Source organism: Pinus tabuliformis, chromosome 8, assembly GCF_031772625.1.
Source record: "Pinus tabuliformis cultivar Carrire ecotype Pingquan chromosome 8, CPIR1, whole genome shotgun sequence".
NCBI classification, from domain to species: Eukaryota; Viridiplantae; Streptophyta; class Pinopsida; order Pinales; family Pinaceae; genus Pinus; species Pinus tabuliformis.
In genome coordinates this window covers 330,273,525-330,281,641 of record NC_142294.1, presented here as the reverse complement: position 1 = coordinate 330,281,641, position 8,117 = coordinate 330,273,525, and positions in this window count along the sequence as shown.

Here is an 8,117-nt window from a genome sequence, read left to right as displayed (position 1 = left end):
ACTTCCATTGCTAAAATGGACACCAGTTTCTTCTTGCAATCAGGTACATAAAAGAGATTCTATAAATGAATTGAGTTACCCTCATTGAATTGAGAGGTAACATTGCCTACACCTATTCGAGGATAGGTGGCATTGGCTCCAAGTATAATCCCACGATTGTTTCTATCTCTACCAATTTAGAGAGTGCACCCTTCCATCCGATGAAGTGCTTTGAAGCACTACAATCAATAATCCAGATTCCCAAAGAATCTGAAGGAGAGGGCCAATACAAGATAACACTTCTTTATCTTATCAGAAACAACATTTGATTCTTCATACCTAGGGTTCCTTACTTTCTCTGAAGAGTCGGCCATTTCCTTGATGACCTTCATTACCTGTCATTCCTCTGATCATTGAAGATGTCCCTAGAATGATTGTTATCATCATCAAGTGATGTGTCCCTATCTCAGACACTCCTTCGCATAATGGCTGAACTTATTACAACCAAGGCATCTACCTTTCCTTCCACCCTTAGATCCGTACTTTCCATTGAAGTGATCTTTAGGTAGGCCATCAGAAACTTTAGCTGTGCCATTATGATAATATTCTCTACTTAGACTTAACCCTTAGTGAATTTGAAGAGGGATGAGGAATCCATTAATCCTTTTTTCCTTTCCCAACTGTCTTCGGTGATTTCTCTTCCACTCTTGCTTGGGCGTTGTCTTCACCTCAGCTCTAATACCATGTTAATTTTAGGTATGTTCTATGCTTAGAGCAATTTATTTGAATTTTCACAGTAAGCTCAATATCTTTTCCAGATTAGCAATCACATCAACATTAAAGTAAACTATAGATAGAACATAAACATAAATCATAGAAGACAAGCTAAGACAAGAGGACACAATATGTGGCACTAGCTAGCGACAAACCCCATTGTGGGGAAACCATTTATCAATTCTTCTTATATGTTCTTCAATAGTTCAGTAGAGAGAGAGAGATAGTACATTTACAATAGAAGTCAATGCCTTTACTTATCTAGATAAGACCATAGATCATCTCTAAGAAGATGATACATGAGATCAATTGAAGACATGCTGCTTCAACTGATTCTCCAAGGTGACTCCTTCACCTATCGTTTTGTTGCATTTCATCATCATGCTACACCCATCATCACTATGTTGCATCTCATCATGCTTCATTAATTATGATTATATCCATCACTATACTGCATTATGTGCCATTGTTGCACCATGTTTCCATACTGACCTATGTGCTAGTTGCATCTTTCTTGCTTGTTGTCCCTAGCTTTCTTGTTGTCCCTAGCATGCTTGTTGTCCTTTGCGTGCTTGTTGTTGCATGCTAGTTGTCCCTTGCATGGTAGCTGTAACATTGCATGCTTGGTGTATTTGTTGCTAAGTACCATACAACTATCCCAATGTTAGTTAGCTGTCCCTTGCATGATGTTCTCCTTAAGAGACAGATGCTCTGCTTGTTCCAACAGTTCCCGGCAGTTCTGGTTGTTCTGGTAATTCTAGCAATTTAGGTTATTCCCAGCAGTTCTGACAGGTCCGGCAGTTCCGGCAATTCCGACTATTCACGACAGTTTCAGCTTTTTCCCTCTGCATTAGCTTTCCTACCTGTTCCGGAAGTTCCCAACATTTATGGCAATTCTGGCTATTCCCGATAGTTCCGACAGTTCCCAATAGTTCTGGCGGTTCTGACAATTCTAGCAATTGCGGCAGTTCTGGCAGTTCCAACAATTACGACAGTTCCTAGCAGTTCCTAGCAGTTCCAACAGTTCTGTCTATTCTGGCTATTCACGCCATTTCTAGCAGTTCCAGCTTCTGCCCTCTAGATTAGGGCAGCACTATCCCTTAGGATCTCTCCTCCTACTAAAACCCAAAGATAAGTAGAGAGGAACAGATCCCAAGTGTGTTGAAATGACTTGAAGGCCACCTCTATTTATACTAAAACGTTGAGCACAAGTGGGGTTTATTTGGTTGCTGACGGACCTTGACGAATTGTCCCATAACACAAATAAATTCATATCTCCATGAATACTTATCGTAATTGGATGATCTTTAGATCAATCCTACACCTATCGATGAGAGGGATCCAAGAAAAATATCAACTTCCATTAATAAGATGACCCACATGTTGTTTGGCCCTAGTTGCCAATTTTAACAATAACTAGACAAAAGTGTTGTACAATGTAGTCGTTTTGAAATCCAAAGAAAGAAAATTTCCAGATACAAAGTTTATTAATTAAGAACATCTTTTAGACTTCTTAGTTAAGTTATGATTATATTTCGATAGGCGATTTGGTGTACGTTGATATTGTGTTGTCTCTTTGGTTTCTATTAGGTAACAATGGTTAATAAGGAATGTGTTCTTGAGTAGTAGCCACACATTTTATTCTATTATCGACAGGGATGTCCATGGTTTTCAGTCATGGCAACAAAAACAAATATTTCAATAGGATCTCTAAATTTTGTGTTGGATGAATTTAATACTAGTGATGATTTTGATTCCTTGTCAGATAAATAATGTCATAAGTCAAATTCAAATAAACAGAAGTAGCTCAAGAATGAAGGTGAAGCTATTGCTTTCTATCCAAGTGAAGTCACTCGAACACCTCAATAGGATAAGGTGTTTAAGTCTAGCAATATGTCCTCTCCTACAATAGATATGCACAATATTCCTGTGTCTCCATGTTTCTCAGCTGAAAAAAGTTGTGTTGTAAAATGAGTTTTCTCTTCAAGTTCACCAGCAGTTGGAAAAAGTACTACAAAAAATTATTCCATGAGTGAGAAAAGGGCCATAGAAAAATCATATTTAGGTATTTGAAAAACACAAACAGATGATAGAACACAAACACACTCAGAGAAATTGATTACTGAGGGAAATGAAGACATGCCAAAGTCTTCAAAGAAACTTAAACATCGGGGGATAAAATAAAGCCAAGGAAAAGTGATTCTCTCAATCTGCTAAATTCAAATATGATATGTTCACAAGGTATCCCTAGTTCTATTAATAAAGTATTGAGTAATATGCCTAGTAGTCATTGTGCATGTCTTATGCAGTATGTTCAACCTAATCTTAATGGTTTCCAAACTCCAGTGAAAGAAAGCACTCCACACAGAAGAAAGAAAAAGAATTCACCAACCAAGGAGCATGTTGTGGGTAAATGGGAAAAGCAGGTTATGGGGATTAAGAGCCCTACAACAGGGGAAAAAGGTGGTCCTAAAGCTAGAGATGACACAATTGTTGGCTCATCTGAGCATTCTGGTTCATCCACACTAAGGAGCAATTAAACTGTCTACCCTAGATGTTGATCCATATGCCTTTGAACTAAAAATTAAACAAACACCCCAATATACATGCAAGACAAGTGAAGCAAGACTAAACAAAAAATTAGATTTGTCATATTTTTCTTCTCCAACACACTAAGAAAGGCACCATCAACTCCATGTTTTATGGATTTTCTAGTTCAAACTTATGAAATCTATTCACTGGATTTTACTACAAAAGAGGTTGTTAAACACTGCAAAATATAGATGTCTAGACATGGAAGCTAGTGATGGAGCGTGTTATTGAAAAAACAAAATTTACATTGCTACTAGTCATTTATATTTGTGATTTAGTATCGACTCCTCTGTTTCATTAGAATTAAGTCCATTTTGTATTGGTAGATAATTGAACACATTATTTTTTTTCCAATGTTTTGCAGTCTTAAAGTGAACTAATTACTGACTTATTGTTTGGTGTCTGCTGTTGAAAAGAGATACTCTTAATGTGATAAGTTTCAATTTTTTTTATTTGTTGGTTGTTGTCATGTTTTGAGTGTGGACTTGTGAAATTCCAAATTGCATGTTGGTTTATGTGAAGGGGATATATATATATATATATATATATATATATATATATATATATATATATATATATATATATATATATATATATATATATATATATATATATATATATATATATATATATATATATATATATATATATATATATATATATATATATATATTATCCTATGTGGTTCACGATTTCTGGAGATCCGTGTTACATTTGCACAGAAGTTTAGATATCATTCAGATATCTAAAATTTGTAATTTTTTATTTGAATTTTTATGTGATAAAGGAAAGACAAAGGTCCCAATTATAAAAAAACACCCAACAACAACAAAATTGAGATTTTTCTTTCACTCAACCTATAACATATTTCATCTATCTTCATCAATGCTCTTCTTCCATATGCTATCCACTTATGACATTTCCTTTGCAATATTTGGTGCATTTTCTAGTTATAGGTCATTTATAGGTTATAAATGTCTTCAGACTTTCACTTCTAATTGAGTATTCAACTGAACATATTGAGTCTCTTATATGTAACTATTTCTCATATAAAAACTTGGTGTCAATGAGTCGAGACACAATCTTATTATTCTACGACACTTAGTGGCTAGGACAATAGCCCTATAGTTAAGGGACATAGCCCTACCCCGTCCATATTTTTAGACAAAGTGAAGTTCCTTGTCAATTAGACTCTTTAATAGGATATCATTAACACCTCCCTAAATAGAAAATAATAAACCATGTTATTTTATGCAGTTTTCCTCTAATTTCTAGGGTGTTTATTCACCATTACAAAGCTTTAAGGAGGCATTTACCCGGGCTAGCCAAGAGGAAGTAGAAAATACCACCCCTGGTTCCCAACAAATGGAGACTTATTGGTTGGTTTAGAGAAGGCAAGAAGTTAGGGTAGACCATTTGAGGTGATCCCCTTATTAGCACCATTCCCTAAGTACACCAATTAGAATAGAAAACCCCCCCACCATGTTTCCAAACTCGCATCTATACGTTGAACATGGACTCACATATCTACGTTTCACTTTTTCATTTTCATTACATTTCAATAGGTAGGAATTTTAATAGGTAGGATAGGTGATCCCTTTCCGCTGGATCTATGCCATAAACAATAGTAAAAGGAAGTGCCTGATACCCAGTCATAACTTCCATAACCATTAGATAGGAACCTGCAACTTCAATGTTTCTTTGCTTGTTTAGTAAAAGATTGTTGAGCCTTTAATATATTGAAAGTTGTAGAATTTACACTTTATGAAGTTTCAAGGTCTAATTTTTAAAATTCTAATTCTTTATAGGGTGATAGCTCAATGGAAGAGCAACTTCTTTATAAGCAGGAGGTTGGTGGTTTGACTCCATCGTGCCCTGATATCCATATCGAATGGTGACAATCAGTCTTCGGTGACAGAGGCTCTTTTGATCATTACCAATGAACTTGTGGTGACATTTTTGGACCCTCACCAAAATATGAAATGGTGACGGTCAACAAATGCCATCATATATATGCATCAATAGTGACGACCATGAAAGGTCTATAACCTAAAATCATTGTTGTTGATATGAAATGGTGACAATCATTGTCCATCATTATAGTCATTATTCGTGACAGACCTTTAATGTCACCACAACACCTATACTTTTGGCAATGCATCTTTTGGTGACGGACAACAAAAGCCGCCATATATATGCACCAATAGTGACGACCATGAAAGATCCATCACAATAAATTGTTATTGTTAATATGAAATGGTGGGGGTCACTATTCATCATTATAATCAATATTCGTGATGGACCTTGAGTGTCACCATAACACCTATACTTTTGACGACACCACCTTTGGTGACGTTCAGTGTTTTGTTGACCGAGGCTATGGCCCATCACCATTACTCATATGAAATGGTGATGATCGTTATCCATCATTATAAATCATTATTGGTGACAGACCTTGAATGTCACCACAACACATATACTTTTGGTGACACAACCTTTGGTTACGTTCAATTTTTTTTAATGAAGGATCTTTTGATCGCCACTAATTAGCTTATGGTGACATTTTTCTCCCCTCACCAATGTCCTTTTTTCTTGTAGTGATTAGATATTTGGAACATTATTGTTATAGACATATTTGGGCACTGCAAACCAAATCACATATGTCCATAAACCAAGGGCTTCTAAGTCACTAAAAGTGTTGTTTCATACCCTAAAGGAGCAAGGTCAGCTGATTACATCATCTCCCAGAAGTTCTCCATGAAAAACTACTCAGAACTGGTCAAAACAGGACCATACAGATGACCCAATGCTAAGGGTGCGATGCATCTCACTTGCCACATGAAAAAAGTTTGATGCATACCGGAAAGCCCTTCTGTAGGGTGTGATGAGGGAGAGCAGACAAATGGCAGAAGCGATTTGCTAGGTGGAGACCCTGAGAATCTTCTAGAAGCTGCTCATTTGACACTTGCCTCTTTGAATTCGCCCAAGGATGAGTAAGAGATCATGAAATCTCCAAATGGAACCAAGAACTATCAGAGAGATGACACTAATCAAAATCCCAGAAGCTGACTCACCCCCCTGCAAACATCTATATATGGATCCCTCATCCCAGAGATCTAGGAGGCTGGAATTTTGTAATTTGCAAGGAAGTGCTGTTGGTTTCTCTTTGAAGACTTTATTGGGTGATCTTGCTTTGTATGAGGTGAAGAGGGCTTTCATGCTGGGAGGATGGAGCTAGGTCAGACCAATGGGTTGTAATCCTCTCTTCTACTACTTCTATCAATAAATCTATTTGAGTTTTCCTCCATATTCTTGTATATCTCTGAATCTTGTATTGATATATGCATCTGTATGGTTAATATACATTTGATCCTATATTGTTTATGGTGATAGATCTCTATGCTTTGATGGTATTATGCTGCTTTGACTCGACAGGTGCTCTTTGAAGCGGGACAAGTTAGGGAGGAGTGGCGAGATTCTATCAAAGGGGAAAGGAAACAAGCAAGGAGCCAAGCGAAAGACTGAGGTTGGTACTCTCTGCTTCTTTCTCATCTATCTCTCATAAAGGAAAACACAAGTGACTTTAGTTTGTTTTTTTCTAAGATAGCCACCCATCTTAGTGGGACTAGAAGCTCTGAATAGACATTAGTTTTCCTGATCACAAAATGGTGACTCCGCTGGGGAGCGAATATTTTTATTGCTTGTCTCTATTTGTTTGCTTCATAAACTACAGACGGAGCCTGAATTTAAGCCAGCTAGACTTAGAACTACATTTGCTATGCAAGTGCAAAGTAGATCAATGCTACTTTAGTCAATCTCCGGGTTTGTTTATGAGCTGAAAAATTGACTTGGAAACATCCTAAGTGCCCTAGAGGTAGCTCAAGTAACCTCATTTGATCAGCCCCTATACTTTGCATTTACTGACTATCATTAGCTTAGCCTAAATCCCTGAACTAAGCTTCAAACTGTGACCAAAAACCAAGTTAAAGTCTTGTCCCTGGACCATCGCACTGTCTCCTTTTGGTAGAATAGATGCATCGCACCTCCCGTGTGTAGTAGGTGGGATGCATCCCTATTTCCCTGTGTTACAGGTGCAATGATCAGGTAAGACTGTTTCTGCCTCCAGATTTTGGTTTTTTCTTCACTATCTTCAGCTTTATTCAGGAGTTTTGCTGTCTATGATCAGTAGACCACTGTTGAAACCCCCTTCCTTTGCATCATTCAACCTCTATTGTACAAATAATTGTGAATGTTTTTATGTATTTTTCGCCATTTACAGTTCTCCTTTACAAAATAGTAGCTTAATCGAACTATCATCTTTTGATTTGAAAGTGTCGCAAGTGTCATTTTCAATCAAAGAAAAGAATCCTCCTCTTTTTGATAGTCGATTACACTGTTACTCTTGTATTTGATCTGAATTAATAGTATTTCAAGTGTTGAAAGTAGTTTTCAATTCAAAATCGCAAAGTGTCGTCTTGTCTTCCTTTCATTTTTTGAAAAGAAAATCATTAGTACTGTCACTTTGAAAGAAGAGATAATTCAAATTTGTATTTAGCATTCTTTTTGTCATTCACACATTAAGAATGTGGAAAAAAAATACATGCATGTGCATTTGCATTTAGACTGCTTGTTGATTTTGATTTAGGACAGTGCATCTAGTGTGTGCTCTCTACTCTATGTTGAAAGGATTTTGATTCTCTTTCCTTAGTAGCTAGGATTTTCATTGCAAAGAGAATATTAAATGACTGTTTATCATCTTAGATTGCATATTT